Below are 25,542 nucleotides of genomic sequence, written 5' to 3' on the forward strand. Positions count from 1 at the left end.
TATATTTTTTTTTCTATGTATTTGTATATTTTAATTGCATTTTTCTTTTTTTTTTCTTTTTTTTATTGCATGCTAATTGAAAATGTTTTAAATATTTTCCTAACAATTTAAGAATATTTGTTTTCTGTTATCTCTTAGCCTTATGGTAATTAGTTTCAAATGTATACAAAACAACTTTAATAAATTTTCTTCACTTTAACATTTAAAGAGCTAGATCCAATTGGGGATTATCTCATTATGAAGCTTAGTCAAAATCCCAGTATCTTCACTAAGACTTTTGAATAGCAATTTTCTATTAGATGCCATTTATTTGTTTAAATGCTCAGCTACTTGATATCTGGTTGAATTCAAATGATAATAATTGCATCTTAATGTGTAATTATACAATTATTTATTTACCTTGTAGTTGTTTTTTTAATCAGTTCAAGATGTTGAGTATTGATTACTAATCAACTACTAGCCTGGAAGATAAAAGCCAAAGCTGTAAACAGACAGGTCAGGTAAATATATGAATGAAGAAATTAAATCTAGAAGTAAACATCATGGGAAGTCTAATTATAGGGCAAGTATTTTTCCTTCATATCTTATTTAACATAGTCAAACCATGCAATACTTATAGGCTTAACTATTGTTTTCATAGAAACAATGTTATTTTAAATATCATGAGATAGTGTATTTAAGAGATATTGTAGTTCAAGTTTCCATATTTAATCAGCTTAACAAGTGCACATTCTCTGCTGCCAACAGTACCAATTTGTCATCCAAGCAACAAATATTCCTTGGTAATCTGCTATCAGATGACAGTTATCTCTTTGGCATTTTTATGAATTAAAGCTTTCAAAGCCAAAGTAAGACTTAAGTTTTTCTTTTCTTTAACTGCTAATTCTAAAATAATTTATCATTGCATGTTAAAAATAACTTGTTATACATTTTTCTGTGTTTTTGGTCAAGCTTCAGATTTGCTTAGCATATTCCTGTACTACATATCAACAAATGTTTGATGGTTTGTCTGGTTCATCTCTTAACACTATGAAGATGGCTACACTGTGAGTACAAAGTTTTAATTTCATTCAAATCACATTTTACAAAAAAGATAATGGAAATTAAATTAAATATATTATTTTACTATTATTATATAACAATGTTATTTTAATATCATGAGATAGTGTATTTTAAGAGAGATTCTAATTCAGTATATGATGTTTCCATATTTCAGAATCTTAACAAGCAAACATTCTGTTGCCAACAGTACCAATTTGTCATCCTATCCAAGCAACTACTATTCCTTGGTAATCTGCTATCAGATGATTACAGTTTTCTCTTTGGCATTTGTATGAATTAAAGCTTTCAAAGCCAAAGTAAGACATTTTTTTTCTTCAACAGTTAATTCTGAAACAATTTATTCAAATTTTTTAAACATTATTCTGAACTATTTTCTGTGTTTTGGTCAAGCCTTAGATTTGGTTAGCATAACCCTGAACTGCATATCAACAAATGTCTAATGGTCTGTCTGGTTCATTTCTCAAGACTATGAAGATGGCTACACAGTGAGTACAAAGCTTTATTTTCATTCACCAAACAAATTTTACAAAAGCAGAAAATATTAAAAGCTATAGGTATTTATTTTGTTAGATAACTATCTTTGTTATTTGATGCATTACTTAGCCTTGGACAATGCATCATCATAACTAATATAATATTAAAAGGCATTTATTAATTTACCACATTTAGGTCAATCAAATAAGATTATGTAATCACAAACTGTTTTCAGTGTATCAGCTATCAGCAGTGCACCCCTATGATACACAAGTCTTCATTGCCAAGTCACTCTGCCAAACAGAGTGTACACCTTTCTTGCATTGGTAGTGACCCACTTTACTGTCATGAGTCTGGATATGTCAGGCCAAGGAGATCAAGTTTGTGTCCAAGGTTACTTAGTTAATTCTCTAAGAACAATAGGTGAGTTGAATTCTAGTGTACCAGTCAAATATCTTAAAGCAAAGTAAAAAAAAAAATAATTTTAAAAGCATATACAAATCTGTTATAAAAACATAAAATGTTAGTTTTAGAGTACTAGTTTTAGAGTACTCGTTTCAGACCAAGTGATCATGGGTCAGATAGTGTCAAGCTCAACTGTTTCTATGGCCATTGGTTAACCATGGGTTGTTTGACCAGCAAATTTTCAAACATTGCTCTAGTTTTAGGTTTATAAGCTACATGTTTTCTTCTTAAGTTAACAAATTAGGACCAAAATGTGAACTTTTAATTAGGTGGTGTAGTTGCAACCACACAAGAGCTGCTTCACATTTACTGTTTGAATGGTGCATACATTTTTATAATAACTTACCTTCTGATTTGTAAGGTTGATATTTTATTAATATATATATATATATATTATATAAAGCAGAATGTTTGGCGTATGTATGTATGTATGTTCCAGTATAGAAATAAAAACTTGATAAAACTTGGCAGAAATGTTCCTTGGGTACCAACTTAGACCGTAGTGTATGTATTGTGGCCCTAAAACAAACTTAAGACCATCAAAAAAAAAAAAAAAAAAGACCAGCTCTATTACAGCTATAGTATTTTATGGATCTAGGCGATGTTTACAATGTTGACATGAGAAAAGAACGAAAGGATTTAGATCTAGATCTAATTTTTAGAACTAAACTTTGCACTTATTTTTTTTTTTTGACACATGAAAATACAAAATATAGTTTATTTATTTCATTATTTAATAAAATTAACCTTCAAATTTGTGTTACAAAATCATTTTTACATTAGTTCGTTATAGTCTATGCCTAGGTCTAAAACTCTTATTGAACTCTAAGATGATAAAACTTTTTTTTGCAAAGATAGTTTTATGCTTTAACACATGAACATACTAATTATAGTCCATTCATTTCATATTTTAATCAAAGTAACATTTACATTTTTTTAATACATTCGTTCGCTGTTCGCTAAAGCTGCGTAGCCGTGTTGAGATAGGCCTATATTCATTCATGAAAAAAGTTCACGCATGCGCAGCACAGAATGAACTCTATAAAAGCCAATTTTTAACTCTAGATTAGTCTAGATCTAGATCTTTGTCTACCTCAAGATCTACTTTATACTTTAACACATGAACATACAAAATTAAGTCTATTCATTTCAAATTTTAATCAAATATATTGTAGGCCTACAAGCAAATGTTTTAATTTGAAAAAATGGATTTAAGTAGATTAGCTATTTTGATTTGATGGCTTCATTCATACTATTTTTACATTTACACATTCGCTTTATTTATTACATTATTATTTCGTTTAAATGTTTTAAAAACACTATATCGACAGTAATAAGCAAATAAAGACCCGCGGGTCGCTGGTAAAATATATCTAGTATATATATATATATTAATACACTTGGGCAAGGGCTATTACTGTTTCCTTTTTTTTTTTTTTTTTTTTTTAAGATTGACATTTTTCTTTCAATTTGTAAATTTGCTTCAACATTCAAGTTTTTTTTTTTTAAAGACAGACTCTACATGCTACTGATCTGGAGGTTAGTGGCTCAATCATTGTGCACTGATTCTTCACTGATGCCTTGATTCCCCACTGTCAACTTTATTGTCATAAAGTTTATCTAGTGATCTACATATCAAGGTAATAAATATTTTTTTACACTATAACCCAAGAGCTTTTGCTTTAAGATGCATTGTTTTTACAATAGGAGCCTAATTCTGATGTATTTTTTTAGGACCCTAGCAATAGTTTCTTAAACTTTCAGACAATAAGAGCTAGTTTAGAACCGAAACACAAAACTTAAGCCAGATCTGTATAGTCTTTTGTTTTTCTAAAAATATTTTAAATAAAAGTCTAGATAGGGTAGCTTATAAGGCCTACTTGTGAAATTAGATATTTTTAAAATGTGTACTTGTACTTTTGATATTTGAAGTATTTTAAAACTAGCTATATTTTTCTATTTATGTAATTTATTTATTTTGTTTGTATTATTTACTTATTTATTTATTTATTTAATTATTATTTTAAAAAAAAATTAGTTACCTCCTTTTGTTTAATTGGATAGCATTTCAAAACCTAAAAGATGGAGCTGTTGGGTTAAAAACACAAATTAATGAACTCACATTAGACTGCATTACTTCCTAAAAATTTAAAATAAGCAATTTGCTTCATTCTTCGTGGCACATTTATGTATATAGCCAAATGAAAAGTTGAATGTGATTTTCTTATTTAAAAAAATGTTCCCCTTTCAGACCTTGCGATCTATAGGAAGGATGATGTAAAGGTCATGTTTTGTGGCCCACAGTTAACCAGGGTGTCATGTGGCCAGCTCAACAACCAACCGCCTTAACTTTCCCCAACTAATGTCAGGTACCCATTAGAGTTGGGTAGAATCTTGACGTACCCAAAGGTCCCAAAATTTAAAATATCAGGATTCAAACCTGGGACATCAACTTTATAAGCTAAGTGTGTTACCGCTCAGCCACTATACCTCCTATCAAAGAGAGATACATAAAAAAATTGACATTAAAATACCATGAAGTCTCATAAACCTTTTCTATTTTTACATCACACAGTGAGATAGTATGACTATTATTTGAAAACAAAATGACCATCACTAAAAAACACATTCTTTTTAAACATTAGGTCTGAGACAGAAAAAGCTCTTCTTGAATGAAAAGAAATTTTATCAATATTGCATTTAAAGGTTATGCATTTAAATGTGATGTATTTGTTAAACAGTGCATTTTTCTTATCTCACTTATAGACTAAATGGTCAATTAAACATGAGGTCAAGGAAAAAGGATGAACATTTCAAGGCTACTGAAGGAACATTAAACGTCTCTCTCACTGTGAAAAGATTCTACCGATCTACAAATGATCAACATGTTTTATCTTAAGTTCGTCTGCCATTTCTTCAAATTGAGCCATATTAAGAATAAGGTAAGAAATATTCTTATACTTCACAGCATTTATTTTTTTGTAAAGTGATGATCCTGCATTAGTTGTATGTTGTTTGTGTATGTTACTTTAAATATCCTGCATTAGTTTTATGTTGTATGTGCGTGATAATTTAAATATCCTGCATTAGTTGTATGTTGTATGTGCATGATACTTTAAATATCCTGCATTAGTTGTATATGTATGCATGGTTCCTGTATTTGTTTTGTATATTATGATGTCAGTAATTACTTCACAAACACTTCACACACAACTTGTAAGTTCACCTGTCTAGTTAAAGAAATCTGTATTGTATTTGTTTTAGTAGTGTCTAGTTATGAAAGTAAACTGAATTTTCATTTGTTAAACTTAGTGATATGCCATTTTAATTTCAGTTAAAATATGTGGATGTTCCTATTAAATTTTTCAGAAAAACTGCATTGCTCTGAAATAATTCCAACTGTATAAATGTAAATATATTTCAACAAATAATGGAATTGGATTCTTTGTCATTTGGATTAATTCAATAGTAATGTATTCTAAATATGGAATTCAAACACAAAAATGAAAAGTTGTGAATCACCATCAACTTTCACTTTGCCACTTGGAGATTGGGATGATTCAAGTTACTGGAGATTGGGATGATTAAAGTTACTATTGTAGCAACTATGTGTTAATGTGCATGGTCTTAACACCCCAGTACTTAATTGGACAAAAAAAAAAGGATCTCCAATTCACAGTGATATGTACTATTGCATAAACAAGTTGACTTGACTTCATGTAGATCTTTAACTACATAAACTGTTTCAATTCTTCAGTGTGTGATAGTGTGAAAAAAAACATTTATGGTTTCTTGTGATTATGTGCAATATAATGACATATTAAGTTGACTTGAATACTATTAAAATGTTTCATTTCTAAGGTGTGGAAAAATGTGCATTATATTTTCATGTTGGGAGTTAATGTGAAAACAAAAATCTACTATTCCATGTGATACAATTGCATGCAAAAAATCCTAACCCTAACCCATTCAATGAACAATCAGTATGAACGTTTCCACCAAAGGAAATGTTGCCGCTCATGATGCATCTATTTATTTGGCTCCAGATATTCAACTGATGCACATTCGCAAAACAAATGTAAAAAAAAAAGATTTAATCCATTACATGTATATAATTGTGCAGGAACATTTGGGATTGTCATTTGTATCACACTCATCTCTCATTCATTGAGACTCTACACTTAATCTGGTGATCTAGATGTATTTGCAATTCCCAGTGAAATCATTCTTTGAGTGCTTAGAAAAGGAAATTCATACGGATGTATAACTGTGTTAGACGTCTTCATTTATATTCCAATTGAACGTTTGTAACAATAAATATAACAACAAATGTGTGATAATTAGCAGGTCTTTGACCTCTGCACTTAATGTGGTGATCAAAATGTGTTTGCGATTCCCAGTGAAATCATTCTTTGAGTGCTTAGAAAAGGAAATTCATACGGATGTATAACTGTGTTAGACGTCTTCATTTATATTCCGATTGAACGTTTGTAAAAATCAATAATTAAGTCACACTCAAGGAACATATGAACGTGTCCATCAAAGGAAATATCGCCGCTCGTGATGCAGCGCACACTAATCAACATTTGCACTTGCAGACCAACTAAATAGTTGCGGAGAAAACACATTTAATTGATGACATTACTATGTTTAGCTTAGGACTTTTCAAAAGCGAAGACTGGACTCTTTAGCCATCTTCGTGTTTATAGGAATGATTAATGGAGGACTTTTAAAAGCGAAGACTGGACTCCTTAGCCATCTTCGTGTTCATAGGAATGATTAATGGAGGAATTTTAAAAGCGAAGACTGGACTCCTTAGCCATCTTTGTGTTCATAGGAATGATTAATGGAGGAATTTTAAAAGTGAAGACTGGGCTCTTTAGCCATCTTCATGTTTAAAGGATGTAGTTGAGGATTTTTTTTCAAAGAAGATCGGTCTCCATGACCATCTTCGTACTTATAGGAAAGGATATTGTATTCATTTTTGAAAAATTGAGGATTTTTAGCTGAGGACTAGATGTAGTAATATTGTCATCAATTGAATTGTTGATCCAAGACGAAATTGTTGGTTATGTCTGTGCATTTGTAGACAACCCAACAGTGCACATCCTTTTTCTTGTTTTGCATTTTTTTCACGTGCTACAATGCCTTGGACAAAGCATCATCATAACTTGGAATGTTAAAAGGCATTCAAAAAAACAACAAAGAAGAATGAGTTTGTAAAATAACCGGTTATTTCGGCTCAGTTGAATAATAGTTGGGACATAATTAGTTGAGTGCAAGCTTTGACGCTGATTCAACTCACTCGACATTAGTTGAGTGCGAAGTTTGTGAGGCTGATTCAGCCCTCAAACCGGATGCTTGTAGACCACCTTCAATAGCTTGAACACGACGTCATCAAAAATATTGTTACAGTCAGTTCATCAAAATGAAGCTGTAGGTCAACAAGCTCAAAACAGGAGTCAGTGAAAAAAGCAAGCCTGAAACTTTTTATTGGGCTCCAACTATTCAACTGATGCACGTTTGCAAAACAAGAGTTAAAAAAAAAAGGATGAAAATATAAGCCATCAGATATATGATGATTGTGCAGGAACAGTTGGGATTGTCGTTTGTATCACGCTCATCTCTACCCTATCCATTGAGACACTGTGAAGTGATGTAACCAGTGAGGTTTTGTAACAACTTTATTGAATTGTAATGAGGATATCTACAAACATTTGTGTACAAATGTGTGCTAATTAGCAGGTCTTTGACCTCTGCACTTAATGTGGTGATCAAAATGTATTTGCAATTCCCAGTGAAATCATTCTTTGAGTGCTTAGAAAAGGAAATTCATACGGATGTATAACTGTGTTAGACGTCTTCATTTATATTCCAATTGAACGTTTGTAACAATAAATATAACAACAAATGTGTGATAATTAGCAGGTCTTTGACCTCTGCACTTAATGTGGTGATCAAAATGTGTTTGCGATTCCCAGTGAAATCATTCTTTGAGTGCTTAGAAAAGGAAATTCATACGGATGTATAACTGTGTTAGACGTCTTCATTTATATTCCGATTGAACGTTTGTAAAAATCAATAATTAAGTCACACTCAAGGAACATATGAACGTGTCCATCAAAGGAAATATCGCCGCTCGTGATGCAGCGCACACTAATCAACATTTGCACTTGCAGACCAACTAAATAGTTGCGGAGAAAACACATTTAATTGATGACATTACTATGTTTAGCTTAGGACTTTTCAAAAGCGAAGACTGGACTCTTTAGCCATCTTCGTGTTTATAGGAATGATTAATGGAGGACTTTTAAAAGCGAAGACTGGACTCCTTAGCCATCTTCGTGTTCATAGGAATGATTAATGGAGGAATTTTAAAAGCGAAGACTGGACTCCTTAGCCATCTTTGTGTTCATAGGAATGATTAATGGAGGAATTTTAAAAGTGAAGACTGGGCTCTTTAGCCATCTTCATGTTTAAAGGATGTAGTTGAGGATTTTTTTTCAAAGAAGATCGGTCTCCATGACCATCTTCGTACTTATAGGAAAGGATATTGTATTCATTTTTGAAAAATTGAGGATTTTTAGCTGAGGACTAGATGTAGTAATATTGTCATCAATTGAATTGTTGATCCAAGACGAAATTGTTGGTTATGTCTGTGCATTTGTAGACAACCCAACAGTGCACATCCTTTTTCTTGTTTTGCATTTTTTTCACGTGCTACAATGCCTTGGACAAAGCATCATCATAACTTGGAATGTTAAAAGGCATTCAAAAAAACAACAAAGAAGAATGAGTTTGTAAAATAACCGGTTATTTCGGCTCAGTTGAATAATAGTTGGGACATAATTAGTTGAGTGCAAGCTTTGACGCTGATTCAACTCACTCGACATTAGTTGAGTGCGAAGTTTGTGAGGCTGATTCAGCCCTCAAACCGGATGCTTGTAGACCACCTTCAATAGCTTGAACACGACGTCATCAAAAATATTGTTACAGTCAGTTCATCAAAATGAAGCTGTAGGTCAACAAGCTCAAAACAGGAGTCAGTGAAAAAAGCAAGCCTGAAACTTTTTATTGGGCTCCAACTATTCAACTGATGCACGTTTGCAAAACAAGAGTTAAAAAAAAAAGGATGAAAATATAAGCCATCAGATATATGATGATTGTGCAGGAACAGTTGGGATTGTCGTTTGTATCACGCTCATCTCTACCCTATCTATTGAGACACTGTGAAGTGATGTAACCAGTGAGGTTTTGTAACAACTTTATTGAATTGTAATGAGGATATCTACAAACATTTGTGTACAAATGTGTGCTAATTAGCAGGTCTTTGACCTCTGCACTTAATGTGGTGATCAAAATGTATTTGCAATTCCCAGTGAAATCATTCTTTGAGTGCTTAGAAAAGGAAATTCATACGGATGTATAACTGTGTTAGACGTCTTCATTTATATTCCGATTGAACGTTTGTAAAAATCAATAATTAAGTCACACTCAAGGAACATATGAACGTGTCCATCAAAGGAAATATCGCCGCTCGTGATGCAGCGCACACTAATCAACATTTGCACTTGCAGACCAACTAAATAGTTGCGGAGAAAACACATTTAATTGATGACATTACTATGTTTAGCTTAGGACTTTTCAAAAGCGAAGACTGGACTCTTTAGCCATCTTCGTGTTTATAGGAATGATTAATGGAGGACTTTTAAAAGCGAAGACTGGACTCCTTAGCCATCTTCGTGTTCATAGGAATGATTAATGGAGGAATTTTAAAAGCGAAGACTGGACTCCTTAGCCATCTTTGTGTTCATAGGAATGATTAATGGAGGAATTTTAAAAGTGAAGACTGGGCTCTTTAGCCATCTTCATGTTTAAAGGATGTAGTTGAGGATTTTTTTTCAAAGAAGATCGGTCTCCATGACCATCTTCGTACTTATAGGAAAGGATATTGTATTCATTTTTGAAAAATTGAGGATTTTTAGCTGAGGACTAGATGTAGTAATATTGTCATCAATTGAATTGTTGATCCAAGACGAAATTGTTGGTTATGTCTGTGCATTTGTAGACAACCCAACAGTGCACATCCTTTTTCTTGTTTTGCATTTTTTTCACGTGCTACAATGCCTTGGACAAAGCATCATCATAACTTGGAATGTTAAAAGGCATTCAAAAAAACAACAAAGAAGAATGAGTTTGTAAAATAACCGGTTATTTCGGCTCAGTTGAATAATAGTTGGGACATAATTAGTTGAGTGCAAGCTTTGACGCTGATTCAACTCACTCGACATTAGTTGAGTGCGAAGTTTGTGAGGCTGATTCAGCCCTCAAACCGGATGCTTGTAGACCACCTTCAATAGCTTGAACACGACGTCATCAAAAATATTGTTACAGTCAGTTCATCAAAATGAAGCTGTAGGTCAACAAGCTCAAAACAGGAGTCAGTGAAAAAAGCAAGCCTGAAACTTTTTATTGGGCTCCAACTATTCAACTGATGCACGTTTGCAAAACAAGAGTTAAAAAAAAAAGGATGAAAATATAAGCCATCAGATATATGATGATTGTGCAGGAACAGTTGGGATTGTCGTTTGTATCACGCTCATCTCTACCCTATCCATTGAGACACTGTGAAGTGATGTAACCAGTGAGGTTTTGTAACAACTTTATTGAATTGTAATGAGGATATCTACAAACATTTGTGTACAAATGTGTGCTAATTAGCAGGTCTTTGACCTCTGCACTTAATGTGGTGATCAAAATGTATTTGCAATTCCCAGTGAAATCATTCTTTGAGTGCTTAGAAAAGGAAATTCATACGGATGTATAACTGTGTTAGACGTCTTCATTTATATTCCAATTGAACGTTTGTAACAATAAATATAACAACAAATGTGTGATAATTAGCAGGTCTTTGACCTCTGCACTTAATGTGGTGATCAAAATGTGTTTGCGATTTCCAGTGAAATCATTCTTTGAGTGCTTAGAAAAGGAAATTCATACGGATGTATAACTGTGTTAGACGTCTTCATTTATATTCCGATTGAACGTTTGTAAAAATCAATAATTAAGTCACTCTCAAGGAACATATGAACGTGTCCATCAAAGGAAATATCGCTGCTCGTGATGCAGCGCACACTAATCAACATTTGCACTTGCAGACCAACTAAATAGTTGCGGAGAAAACACATTTAATTGATGACATTACTATGTTTAGCTTAGGACTTTTCAAAAGCGAAGACTGGACTCTTTAGCCATCTTCGTGTTTATAGGAATGATTAATGGAGGACTTTTAAAAGCGAAGACTGGACTCCTTAGCCATCTTCGTGTTCATAGGAATGATTAATGGAGGAATTTTAAAAGCGAAGACTGGACTCCTTAGCCATCTTTGTGTTCATAGGAATGATTAATGGAGGAATTTTAAAAGTGAAGACTGGGCTCTTTAGCCATCTTCATGTTTAAAGGATGTAGTTGAGGATTTTTTTTCAAAGAAGATCGGTCTCCATGACCATCTTCGTACTTATAGGAAAGGATATTGTATTCATTTTTGAAAAATTGAGGATTTTTAGCTGAGGACTAGATGTAGTAATATTGTCATCAATTGAATTGTTGATCCAAGACGAAATTGTTGGTTATGTCTGTGCATTTGTAGACAACCCAACAGTGCACATCCTTTTTCTTGTTTTGCATTTTTTTCACGTGCTACAATGCCTTGGACAAAGCATCATCATAACTTGGAATGTTAAAAGGCATTCAAAAAAACAACAAAGAAGAATGAGTTTGTAAAATAACCGGTTATTTCGGCTCAGTTGAATAATAGTTGGGACATAATTAGTTGAGTGCAAGCTTTGACGCTGATTCAACTCACTCGACATTAGTTGAGTGCGAAGTTTGTGAGGCTGATTCAGCCCTCAAACCGGATGCTTGTAGACCACCTTCAATAGCTTGAACACGACGTCATCAAAAATATTGTTACAGTCAGTTCATCAAAATGAAGCTGTAGGTCAACAAGCTCAAAACAGGAGTCAGTGAAAAAAGCAAGCCTGAAACTTTTTATTGGGCTCCAACTATTCAACTGATGCACGTTTGCAAAACAAGAGTTAAAAAAAAAAGGATGAAAATATAAGCCATCAGATATATGATGATTGTGCAGGAACAGTTGGGATTGTCGTTTGTATCACGCTCATCTCTACCCTATCCATTGAGACACTGTGAAGTGATGTAACCAGTGAGGTTTTGTAACAACTTTATTGAATTGTAATGAGGATATCTACAAACATTTGTGTACAAATGTGTGCTAATTAGCAGGTCTTTGACCTCTGCACTTAATGTGGTGATCAAAATGTATTTGCAATTCCCAGTGAAATCATTCTTTGAGTGCTTAGAAAAGGAAATTCATACGGATGTATAACTGTGTTAGACGTCTTCATTTATATTCCAATTGAACGTTTGTAACAATAAATATAACAACAAATGTGTGATAATTAGCAGGTCTTTGACCTCTGCACTTAATGTGGTGATCAAAATGTGTTTGCGATTCCCAGTGAAATCATTCTTTGAGTGCTTAGAAAAGGAAATTCATACGGATGTATAACTGTGTTAGACGTCTTCATTTATATTCCGATTGAACGTTTGTAAAAATCAATAATTAAGTCACACTCAAGGAACATATGAACGTGTCCATCAAAGGAAATATCGCCGCTTGTGATGCAGCGCACACTAATCAACATTTGCACTTGCAGACCAACTAAATAGTTGCGGAGAAAACACATTTAATTGATGACATTACTATGTTTAGCTTAGGACTTTTCAAAAGCGAAGACTGGACTCTTTAGCCATCTTCGTGTTTATAGGAATGATTAATGGAGGACTTTTAAAAGCGAAGACTGGACTCCTTAGCCATCTTCGTGTTCATAGGAATGATTAATGGAGGAATTTTAAAAGCGAAGACTGGACTCCTTAGCCATCTTTGTGTTCATAGGAATGATTAATGGAGGAATTTTAAAAGTGAAGACTGGGCTCTTTAGCCATCTTCATGTTTAAAGGATGTAGTTGAGGATTTTTTTTCAAAGAAGATCGGTCTCCATGACCATCTTCGTACTTATAGGAAAGGATATTGTATTCATTTTTGAAAAATTGAGGATTTTTAGCTGAGGACTAGATGTAGTAATATTGTCATCAATTGAATTGTTGATCCAAGACGAAATTGTTGGTTATGTCTGTGCATTTGTAGACAACCCAACAGTGCACATCCTTTTTCTTGTTTTGCATTTTTTTCACGTGCTACAATGCCTTGGACAAAGCATCATCATAACTTGGAATGTTAAAAGGCATTCAAAAAAACAACAAAGAAGAATGAGTTTGTAAAATAACCGGTTATTTCGGCTCAGTTGAATAATAGTTGGGACATAATTAGTTGAGTGCAAGCTTTGACGCTGATTCAACTCACTCGACATTAGTTGAGTGCGAAGTTTGTGAGGCTGATTCAGCCCTCAAACCGGATGCTTGTAGACCACCTTCAATAGCTTGAACACGACGTCATCAAAAATATTGTTACAGTCAGTTCATCAAAATGAAGCTGTAGGTCAACAAGCTCAAAACAGGAGTCAGTGAAAAAAGCAAGCCTGAAACTTTTTATTGGGCTCCAACTATTCAACTGATGCACGTTTGCAAAACAAGAGTTAAAAAAAAAAGGATGAAAATATAAGCCATCAGATATATGATGATTGTGCAGGAACAGTTGGGATTGTCGTTTGTATCACGCTCATCTCTACCCTATCTATTGAGACACTGTGAAGTGATGTAACCAGTGAGGTTTTGTAACAACTTTATTGAATTGTAATGAGGATATCTACAAACATTTGTGTACAAATGTGTGCTAATTAGCAGGTCTTTGACCTCTGCACTTAATGTGGTGATCAAAATGTATTTGCAATTCCCAGTGAAATCATTCTTTGAGTGCTTAGAAAAGGAAATTCATACGGATGTATAACTGTGTTAGACGTCTTCATTTATATTCCGATTGAACGTTTGTAAAAATCAATAATTAAGTCACACTCAAGGAACATATGAACGTGTCCATCAAAGGAAATATCGCCGCTCGTGATGCAGCGCACACTAATCAACATTTGCACTTGCAGACCAACTAAATAGTTGCGGAGAAAACACATTTAATTGATGACATTACTATGTTTAGCTTAGGACTTTTCAAAAGCGAAGACTGGACTCTTTAGCCATCTTCGTGTTTATAGGAATGATTAATGGAGGACTTTTAAAAGCGAAGACTGGACTCCTTAGCCATCTTCGTGTTCATAGGAATGATTAATGGAGGAATTTTAAAAGCGAAGACTGGACTCCTTAGCCATCTTTGTGTTCATAGGAATGATTAATGGAGGAATTTTAAAAGTGAAGACTGGGCTCTTTAGCCATCTTCATGTTTAAAGGATGTAGTTGAGGATTTTTTTTCAAAGAAGATCGGTCTCCATGACCATCTTCGTACTTATAGGAAAGGATATTGTATTCATTTTTGAAAAATTGAGGATTTTTAGCTGAGGACTAGATGTAGTAATATTGTCATCAATTGAATTGTTGATCCAAGACGAAATTGTTGGTTATGTCTGTGCATTTGTAGACAACCCAACAGTGCACATCCTTTTTCTTGTTTTGCATTTTTTTCACGTGCTACAATGCCTTGGACAAAGCATCATCATAACTTGGAATGTTAAAAGGCATTCAAAAAAACAACAAAGAAGAATGAGTTTGTAAAATAACCGGTTATTTCGGCTCAGTTGAATAATAGTTGGGACATAATTAGTTGAGTGCAAGCTTTGACGCTGATTCAACTCACTCGACATTAGTTGAGTGCGAAGTTTGTGAGGCTGATTCAGCCCTCAAACCGGATGCTTGTAGACCACCTTCAATAGCTTGAACACGACGTCATCAAAAATATTGTTACAGTCAGTTCATCAAAATGAAGCTGTAGGTCAACAAGCTCAAAACAGGAGTCAGTGAAAAAAGCAAGCCTGAAACTTTTTATTGGGCTCCAACTATTCAACTGATGCACGTTTGCAAAACAAGAGTTAAAAAAAAAAGGATGAAAATATAAGCCATCAGATATATGATGATTGTGCAGGAACAGTTGGGATTGTCGTTTGTATCACGCTCATCTCTACCCTATCCATTGAGACACTGTGAAGTGATGTAACCAGTGAGGTTTTGTAACAACTTTATTGAATTGTAATGAGGATATCTACAAACATTTGTGTACAAATGTGTGCTAATTAGCAGGTCTTTGACCTCTGCACTTAATGTGGTGATCAAAATGTATTTGCAATTCCCAGTGAAATCATTCTTTGAGTGCTTAGAAAAGGAAATTCATACGGATGTATAACTGTGTTAGACGTCTTCATTTATATTCCAATTGAACGTTTGTAACAATAAATATAACAACAAATGTGTGATAATTAGCAGGTCTTTGACCTCTGCACTTAATGTGGTGATCAAAATGTGTTTGCGATTTCCAGTGAAATCATTCTTTGAGTGCTTAGAAAAGGAAATTCATACGGATGTATAACTGTGTTAGACGTCTTCATTTATATTCCGATTGAACGTTTGTAAAAATCAATAATTAAGTCACACTCAAGGAACATATGAACGTGTCCATCAAAGGAAATATCGCTGCTCGTGATGCAGCGCACACTAATCAACATTTGCACTTGCAGACCAACTAAATAGTTGCGGAGAAAACACATTTAATTGATGACATTACTATGTTTAGCTTAGGACTTTTCAAAAGCGAAGACTGGACTCTTTAGCCATCTTCGTGTTTATAGGAATGATTAATGGAGGACTTTTAAAAGCGAAGACTGGACTCCTTAGCCATCTTCGTGTTCATAGGAATGATTAATGGAGGAATTTTAAAAGCGAAGACTGGACTCCTTAGCCATCTTTGTGTTCATAGGAATGATTAATGGAGGAATTTTAAAAGTGAAGACTGGGCTCTTTAGCCATCTTCATGTTTAAAGGATGTAGTTGAGGATTTTTTTTCAAAGAAGATCGGTCTCCATGACCATCTTCGTACTTATAGGAAAGGATATTGTATTCATTTTTGAAAAATTGAGGATTTTTAGCTGAGGACTAGATGTAGTAATATTGTCATCAATTGAATTGTTGATCCAAGACGAAATTGTTGGTTATGTCTGTGCATTTGTAGACAACCCAACAGTGCACATCCTTTTTCTTGTTTTGCATTTTTTTCACGTGCTACAATGCCTTGGACAAAGCATCATCATAACTTGGAATGTTAAAAGGCATTCAAAAAAACAACAAAGAAGAATGAGTTTGTAAAATAACCGGTTATTTCGGCTCAGTTGAATAATAGTTGGGACATAATTAGTTGAGTGCAAGCTTTGACGCTGATTCAACTCACTCGACATTAGTTGAGTGCGAAGTTTGTGAGGCTGATTCAGCCCTCAAACCGGATGCTTGTAGACCACCTTCAATAGCTTGAACACGACGTCATCAAAAATATTGTTACAGTCAGTTCATCAAAATGAAGCTGTAGGTCAACAAGCTCAAAACAGGAGTCAGTGAAAAAAGCAAGCCTGAAACTTTTTATTGGGCTCCAACTATTCAACTGATGCACGTTTGCAAAACAAGAGTTAAAAAAAAAAGGATGAAAATATAAGCCATCAGATATATGATGATTGTGCAGGAACAGTTGGGATTGTCGTTTGTATCACGCTCATCTCTACCCTATCCATTGAGACACTGTGAAGTGATGTAACCAGTGAGGTTTTGTAACAACTTTATTGAATTGTAATGAGGATATCTACAAACATTTGTGTACAAATGTGTGCTAATTAGCAGGTCTTTGACCTCTGCACTTAATGTGGTGATCAAAATGTATTTGCAATTCCCAGTGAAATCATTCTTTGAGTGCTTAGAAAAGGAAATTCATACGGATGTATAACTGTGTTAGACGTCTTCATTTATATTCCAATTGAACGTTTGTAACAATAAATATAACAACAAATGTGTGATAATTAGCAGGTCTTTGACCTCTGCACTTAATGTGGTGATCAAAATGTGTTTGCGATTTCCAGTGAAATCATTCTTTGAGTGCTTAGAAAAGGAAATTCATACGGATGTATAACTGTGTTAGACGTCTTCATTTATATTCCGATTGAACGTTTGTAAAAATCAATAATTAAGTCACACTCAAGGAACATATGAACGTGTCCATCAAAGGAAATATCGCTGCTCGTGATGCAGCGCACACTAATCAACATTTGCACTTGCAGACCAACTAAATAGTTGCGGAGAAAACACATTTAATTGATGACATTACTATGTTTAGCTTAGGACTTTTCAAAAGCGAAGACTGGACTCTTTAGCCATCTTCGTGTTTATAGGAATGATTAATGGAGGACTTTTAAAAGCGAAGACTGGACTCCTTAGCCATCTTCGTGTTCATAGGAATGATTAATGGAGGAATTTTAAAAGCGAAGACTGGACTCCTTAGCCATCTTTGTGTTCATAGGAATGATTAATGGAGGAATTTTAAAAGTGAAGACTGGGCTCTTTAGCCATCTTCATGTTTAAAGGATGTAGTTGAGGATTTTTTTTCAAAGAAGATCGGTCTCCATGACCATCTTCGTACTTATAGGAAAGGATATTGTATTCATTTTTGAAAAATTGAGGATTTTTAGCTGAGGACTAGATGTAGTAATATTGTCATCAATTGAATTGTTGATCCAAGACGAAATTGTTGGTTATGTCTGTGCATTTGTAGACAACCCAACAGTGCACATCCTTTTTCTTGTTTTGCATTTTTTTCACGTGCTACAATGCCTTGGACAAAGCATCATCATAACTTGGAATGTTAAAAGGCATTCAAAAAAACAACAAAGAAGAATGAGTTTGTAAAATAACCGGTTATTTCGGCTCAGTTGAATAATAGTTGGGACATAATTAGTTGAGTGCAAGCTTTGACGCTGATTCAACTCACTCGACATTAGTTGAGTGCGAAGTTTGTGAGGCTGATTCAGCCCTCAAACCGGATGCTTGTAGACCACCTTCAATAGCTTGAACACGACGTCATCAAAAATATTGTTACAGTCAGTTCATCAAAATGAAGCTGTAGGTCAACAAGCTCAAAACAGGAGTCAGTGAAAAAAGCAAGCCTGAAACTTTTTATTGGGCTCCAACTATTCAACTGATGCACGTTTGCAAAACAAGAGTTAAAAAAAAAAGGATGAAAATATAAGCCATCAGATATATGATGATTGTGCAGGAACAGTTGGGATTGTCGTTTGTATCACGCTCATCTCTACCCTATCCATTGAGACACTGTGAAGTGATGTAACCAGTGAGGTTTTGTAACAACTTTATTGAATTGTAATGAGGATATCTACAAACATTTGTGTACAAATGTGTGCTAATTAGCAGGTCTTTGACCTCTGCACTTAATGTGGTGATCAAAATGTATTTGCAATTCCCAGTGAAATCATTCTTTGAGTGCTTAGAAAAGGAAATTCATACGGATGTATAACTGTGTTAGACGTCTTCATTTATATTCCAATTGAACGTTTGTAACAATAAATATAACAACAAATGTGTGATAATTAGCAGGTCTTTGACCTCTGCACTTAATGTGGTGATCAAAATGTGTTTGCGATTTCCAGTGAAATCATTCTTTGAGTGCTTAGAAAAGGAAATTCATACGGATGTATAACTGTGTTAGACGTCTTCATTTATATTCCAATTGAACGTTTGTAAAAATCAATAATTAAGTCACACTCAAGGAACATATGAACGTGTCCATCAAAGGAAATATCGCCGCTCGTGATGCAGCGCACACTAATCAACATTTGCACTTGCAGACCAACTAAATAGTTGCGGAGAAAACACATTTAATTGATGACATTACTATGTTTAGCTTAGGACTTTTCAAAAGCGAAGACTGGACTCTTTAGCCATGTATTTGCAATTCCCAGTGAAATCATTCTTTGAGTGCTTAGAAAAGGAAATTCATACGGATGTATAACTGTGTTAGACGTCTTCATTTATATTCTGACTGAACGTTTGTAACAATAAATATAACAACAAATGTGTGTTAATTAGCAGGTCTTTGACCTCTGCACTTAATGTGGTGATTAAAATGTGTTTGCAATTCCCAGTGAAATCATTCTTTGAGTGCTTAAAAAAGAAATTCATACGGATGTATAACTGTGTTAGACGTCTTCATTTATATTCCATTGAACGTTTGTAACAATAAATATAACAACAAATGTGTGATAATTAGCTGGTCTTTGACCTCTGCATTTAATGTGGTGATCAAAATATATTTGCAATTCCCAGTGAAATCATTCTTTGAGTGCTTAATAAAGAAATTTGTCTTATATTCACCTGTCATATTTTCTTAGTTTAACATGTCATGTATTCTTTGTTATGCCTTTCATATTTTCTTAGTTTTACTTGTCCAATTTTTTTAGTTTTTCCTGTCATTTTTTTCTTAGTTTTACCTGTCATATTTTTTTAGTTTTACCTGTCATAAGTTTGTTTTACCTGTCATATTTTCATAGTATTACCTGTAATTTTTTCTTAGTTTTACATGTCATATTATCTTAGTTAAGCCTGTCATATGTTCTTAGTTATACCTGTCATAGTATCTTGTGTAACACGTTTATCATTTGTAATGACTGTGGTATATTTCACTTGTACACCATTAACATATGTTGGAAAAAATTATAGTTCTAGTTCAATATTATACACTGTTGCTTGAACTTCATTTATATTAACATTATTACTTTGTTACCTATTCTGATTTCCGATTCCTTATCTATTTATTTCTTGGTACATTATAGTTTGGAGAATTAGATTCTTGTCTTTGATGTTGATAATAAATTTCTCTTTGGTGATCTAGATTCCAATAATATTGCTTTTAACAGGATGCATTTTCTTTCTTTGTTCTTCTATTAATGAGTTAATAACACTCAAAGTCTTGCCACTTAGTTTACAGATGAATATATTAGAACAAGTATCTTCATTGTAATTGCAAGTTTTACAGATAGTCTGAAAATAACTATTTATTTCATCAGTTTCATAAGGTCCCTCATTTTTTGCCTATAAATATTCTCTTTATGTTCACGCTTGGTAGTTTTTTTGTCTCCCTTGTTTTGAATTGCAGCTTTTATTTTTCAGTTGTTTTTTTTTTTAAATTTCTGATTCTTTGTCTGGTTTTGCATCCTTTTAATTTCTTTCAGCATCTAGTTGCATTTCTCTCTTCTCTTTGTGCTTTGTAAATATTCTCTATATGTTCATGCTTGGTAGTTTCTGTTTTGTCTCCCTTGTTTTGAATTGCAGCTTTTTTCAGTTTTTTTTATTTTTATTTCTGATTCTTTGTCTGGTTTTGCTTCCTTTTAATTTATTTCAGCATCTAGTTGCATTTCTCTCTTCTCTTTGTGCTCTCGCCAACTCTTTCAATATCAACTTGATTTTCTTTCCTTTCCATTTATGTCAAAACATCTTTCTTTTCTTCATCTTTAAGACCAAACAATTCAGCAACTTTCTTTAGTTCAGTATATCCATCCATGTATCTATTAATACTTATCAAAAGTACAATGGCATTCTATACTTTTTTATAGATAATAATGATATCTAATATCTTTTATAGTTTACAATCACTGACAATATTATCAAGCCAATACTATTGTGATTAACATAACACACTAAATTGTCAACAATCTAATAATCAATGTCATAATCAATTATTATGTTTTTACAATATATTATTTGGTCATATAGAAAGAGAAAACAAAATTAATAAAATATTATAATGTAAAAAAAAAATGTAACAAAGTTTATACCAAAATGTTACAATTATATAAATAATGATATGATGATGACTCAGTGCACTGAAAACTTTGATTAAATTGAGGAGGATTCGAACAACACATTGACCTCACTCTCTTACCCTAAAGCACATCCTGTTCCAAAAGCAAGATTTGGTCAATATATAAAAACAAACAAGCACAGCAGAAAAAAAAGACAGAAAATTTTCAAGAAATACTACATATACTTACAAATATAAATAAAAATGACTTAAAGACCCCAAGAAATTGTGCACAATATTAATACAATGTAAACATTAAAATAAACAATAGTCTAAACACAAAAATCTACTAGTGTTAAATCTGCGACCTCTAAAACCTTATGTTCTGATCATATATATATATATTTTTTTTACACATTGAAAAAAGACAAAATTTAACAAGGACACAATATCAGTGATACCAAATTTTGACAAGAACAATACTGTCAACAGCTTTCTAAATATAGAACATAAAAATTAAAAATGAAAATCAAAATTATCAGTAATATATTTCAATACTGATTATCTTCCTGTAATGTCATTGAATACTAGCACTGATATAGCTCATCACTTTGAAGAGTGCTTCTTAATCTTTTCACTGTCCAACTTCAATAGAATGTATATATAAATATATATACTTTTACTGCACAAAATTACTGACTATTACTTGAGATGTATAATATACATCAGCACAAAATTACTGCCTGTGTCCAAATTTACAATTACTGTCCAACTTCAATGCAATTTTATATACTTGTACTGCACAAAATTACTATTATTTGATGAGATATATAATATACACAAATGTACTGTCTGCCTGTGTCAAAATTTACAATTACAGTTCAACTTCAATGCAATATATATATTTGTACTGCACAAAATTACTGACTATTACTTGATGAGATATATAATATACATTGGCATAAAAATATTGTCTGCCTGTGTCAAAATTTACAAGCACCTGAAGTGTCTGGTCAATTTTTGGGGCACATTTTTCATCCTTCAACTGTCTACGAGTGTTTACATACTATTTACTAATGAGATATATAATATACACAAATTTACTGTCTGCCTGTGTCAAAATTTACAATTACTGTCCAACTTCAATGCAATTTTATATACTTGTACTGAACAAAATTACTATTATTTGATGAGATATATAATATACACAAATGTACTGTCTGCCTGTGTCAAAATTTACAATTACAGTTCAACTTCAATGCAATATATATATTTGTACTGCACAAAATTACTGACTATTACTTGATGAGATATATAATATACATTGGCATAAAAATATTGTCTGCCTGTGTCAAAATTTACAAGCACCTGAAGTGTCTGGTCAATTTTTGGGGCACATTTTTCATCCTTCAACTGTCTACGAGTGTTTACATACTATTTACTAATGAGATATATAATATACACAAATTTACTGTCTGCCTGTGTCAAAATTTACAATTACAAATCAACTTCAATGCAATATATATACTTGTACTGCACAAAATGACTGACTATTACTTGATGAGATATATAATATACATTGGCATAAAAATATTGTCTGCCTGTGTCAAAATTTACACTGTCCAACTTCAATATACTATTTACTAATTAATTGTTGGTGCACCTGAAGTGTCTGGTCGATTTTTGGGGCACCTTTTTCATCCTTCAACTGTCTACGAGTGTTTACATACTATTTACTAATGAGATATATAATATACACAAATTTACTGTCTGCCTGTGTCAAAATTTACAATTACAGTTCAACTTCAATGCAATATATATACTTGTACTGCACAAAATGACTGACTATTACTTGATCAGATATATAATATACATTGGCATAAAAATATTGTCTGCCTGTGTCAAAATTTACACTGTCCAACTTCAATATACTATTTACTAATTAATTGTTGGTGCACCTGAAGTGTCTGGTCGATTTTTGGGGCACCTTTTTTATCCTTCAACTGTCTACGAGTGTTTACATACTATTTACTAATGAAATATATAATATACACAAATTTACTGTCTGCCTGTGTCAAAATTTACAATTACAGTTCAACTTCAATGCAATATATATACTTGTACTGCACAAAATTACTGACTATTACTTGATGAGATATATAATATACATTGGCATAAAAATATTGTCTGCCTGTGTCAAAATTTACACTGTCCAACTTCAATATACTATTTACTAATTAATTGTTGGTGCACCTAAGGTGTCTGGTCGATTTTTGGAACACCTTTTTCATCCTTCAACTGTCTACGAGTGTTTACATACTATTTACTAATGAAATATATAATATACACAAATTTACTGTCTGCCTGTGTCAAAATTTACAATTACAGTTCAACTTCAATGCAATATATATACTTGTACTGCACAAAATTACTGACTATTACTTGATGAGATATATAATATACATTGGCATAAAAATATTGTCTGCCTGTGTCAAAATTTACACTGTCCAACTTCAATATACTATTTACTAATTAATTGTTGGTGCACCTGAAGTGTCTGGTCGATTTTTGGGGCACCTTTTTCATCCTTCAACTGTCTACGAGTGTTTACATACTATTTACTAATGAGATATAAAATATACACAAATTTACTGTCTATGGTGTCAAAATTTACAATTACTGTTCAACTTCAATGCAATATATATACTTGTACTGCACAAAATGACTGACTATTACTTGATGAGATATATAATATACATTGGCATAAAAATATTGTCTGCCTGTGTCAAAATTTACACTGTCCAACTTCAATATATTATTTACTAATTAATTGTTGGTGCACCTGAAGTGTCTGGTCGATTTTTGGGGCACCTTTTTCATCCTTCAACTGTCTACGAGTGTTTACATACTATTTACTAATGAAATATATAATATACACAAATTTACTGTCTGCCTGTGTCAAAATTTACAATTACAGTTCAACTTCAATGCAATATATATACTTGTACTGCACAAAATTACTGACTATTACTTGATGAGATATATAATATACATTGGCATAAAAATATTGTCTGCCTGTGTCAAAATTTACACTGTCCAACTTCAATATACTATTTACTAATTAATTGTTGGTGCACCTAAGGTGTCTGGTCGATTTTTGGAACACCTTTTTCATCCTTCAACTGTCTACGAGTGTTTACATACTATTTACTAATGAAATATATAATATACACAAATTTACTGTCTGCCTGTGTCAAAATTTACAATTACAGTTCAACTTCAATGCAATATATATACTTGTACTGCACAAAATTACTGACTATTACTTGATGAGATATATAATATACATTGGCATAAAAATATTGTCTGCCTGTGTCAAAATTTACAATCACTGTCCAACTTCAATATACTATTTACTAATTAATTGTTGGTGCACCTGAAGTGTCTGGTCGATTTTTGGGGCACCTTTTTCATCCTTCAACTGTCTACGAGTGTTTACATACTATTTACTAATGAGATATAAAATATACACAAATTTACTGTCTATGGTGTCAAAATTTACAATTACTGTTCAACTTCAATGCAATATATATACTTGTACTGCACAAAATGACTGACTATTACTTGATGAGATATATAATATACATTGGCATAAAAATATTGTCTGCCTGTGTCAAAATTTACAATCACTGTCCAACTTCAATATACTATTTACTAATTAATTGTTGGTGCACCTGAAGTGTCTGGTCGATTTTTGGGGCACCTTTTTCATCCTTCAACTGTCTACGAGTGTTTACATACTATTTACTAATGAGATATATAATATACACAAATTTACTGTCTGCCTGTGTCAAAATTTACAATTACAAATCAACTTCAATGCAATATATATACTTGTACTGCACAAAATGACTGACTATTACTTGATGAGATATATAATATACATTGGCATAAAAATATTGTCTGCCTGTGTCAAAATTTACACTGTCCAACTTCAATATACTATTTACTAATTAATTGTTGGTGCACCTGAAGTGTCTGGTCGATTTTTGGGGCACCTTTTTCATCCTTCAACTGTCTACGAGTGTTTACATACTATTTACTAATGAGATATATAATATACACAAATTTACTGTCTGCCTGTGTCAAAATTTACAATTACAGTTCAACTTCAATGCAATATATATACTTGTACTGCACAAAATGACTGACTATTACTTGATCAGATATATAATATACATTGGCATAAAAATATTGTCTGCCTGTGTCAAAATTTACACTGTCCAACTTCAATATACTATTTACTAATTAATTGTTGGTGCACCTGAAGTGTCTGGTCGATTTTTGGGGCACCTTTTTTATCCTTCAACTGTCTACGAGTGTTTACATACTATTTACTAATGAAATATATAATATACACAAATTTACTGTCTGCCTGTGTCAAAATTTACAATTACAGTTCAACTTCAATGCAATATATATACTTGTACTGCACAAAATTACTGACTATTACTTGATGAGATATATAATATACATTGGCATAAAAATATTGTCTGCCTGTGTCAAAATTTACACTGTCCAACTTCAATATACTATTTACTAATTAATTGTTGGTGCACCTAAGGTGTCTGGTCGATTTTTGGAACACCTTTTTCATCCTTCAACTGTCTACGAGTGTTTACATACTATTTACTAATGAAATATATAAT

General features: G+C 32.8%; 1 long non-coding RNA gene across 8 annotated transcripts in view; it reads left to right on the top strand.

The window, feature by feature from the left end:
• The first annotated feature begins 417 nt into the window (after positions 1–417).
• The window catches only part of LOC129922385 (uncharacterized), a 34,552-nt gene continuing 9,427 nt past the window's right edge, over positions 418–25,542 (top strand). For 4 of the 8 annotated variants that reach the window (XR_008774393.1, XR_008774395.1, XR_008774391.1 and 1 more), the window contains exons 1-7: positions 429–848; positions 952–1,046; positions 1,217–1,358; positions 1,453–1,547; positions 1,772–1,959; positions 3,513–3,641; positions 4,768–4,943. This is a non-coding gene — a long non-coding RNA (uncharacterized LOC129922385). Of the gene's footprint in view, positions 849–951; positions 1,047–1,216; positions 1,359–1,452; positions 1,548–1,771; positions 1,960–3,512; positions 3,642–4,767; positions 4,944–25,542 lie in introns of all 8 variants that reach the window. The other 4 variants (XR_008774396.1, XR_008774394.1, XR_008774397.1 and 1 more) reach the window with 4 other exon arrangements.

This window comes from Biomphalaria glabrata, chromosome 13, assembly GCF_947242115.1.
Source record: "Biomphalaria glabrata chromosome 13, xgBioGlab47.1, whole genome shotgun sequence".
In the NCBI taxonomy this organism is placed as follows: domain Eukaryota; kingdom Metazoa; phylum Mollusca; class Gastropoda; family Planorbidae; genus Biomphalaria; species Biomphalaria glabrata.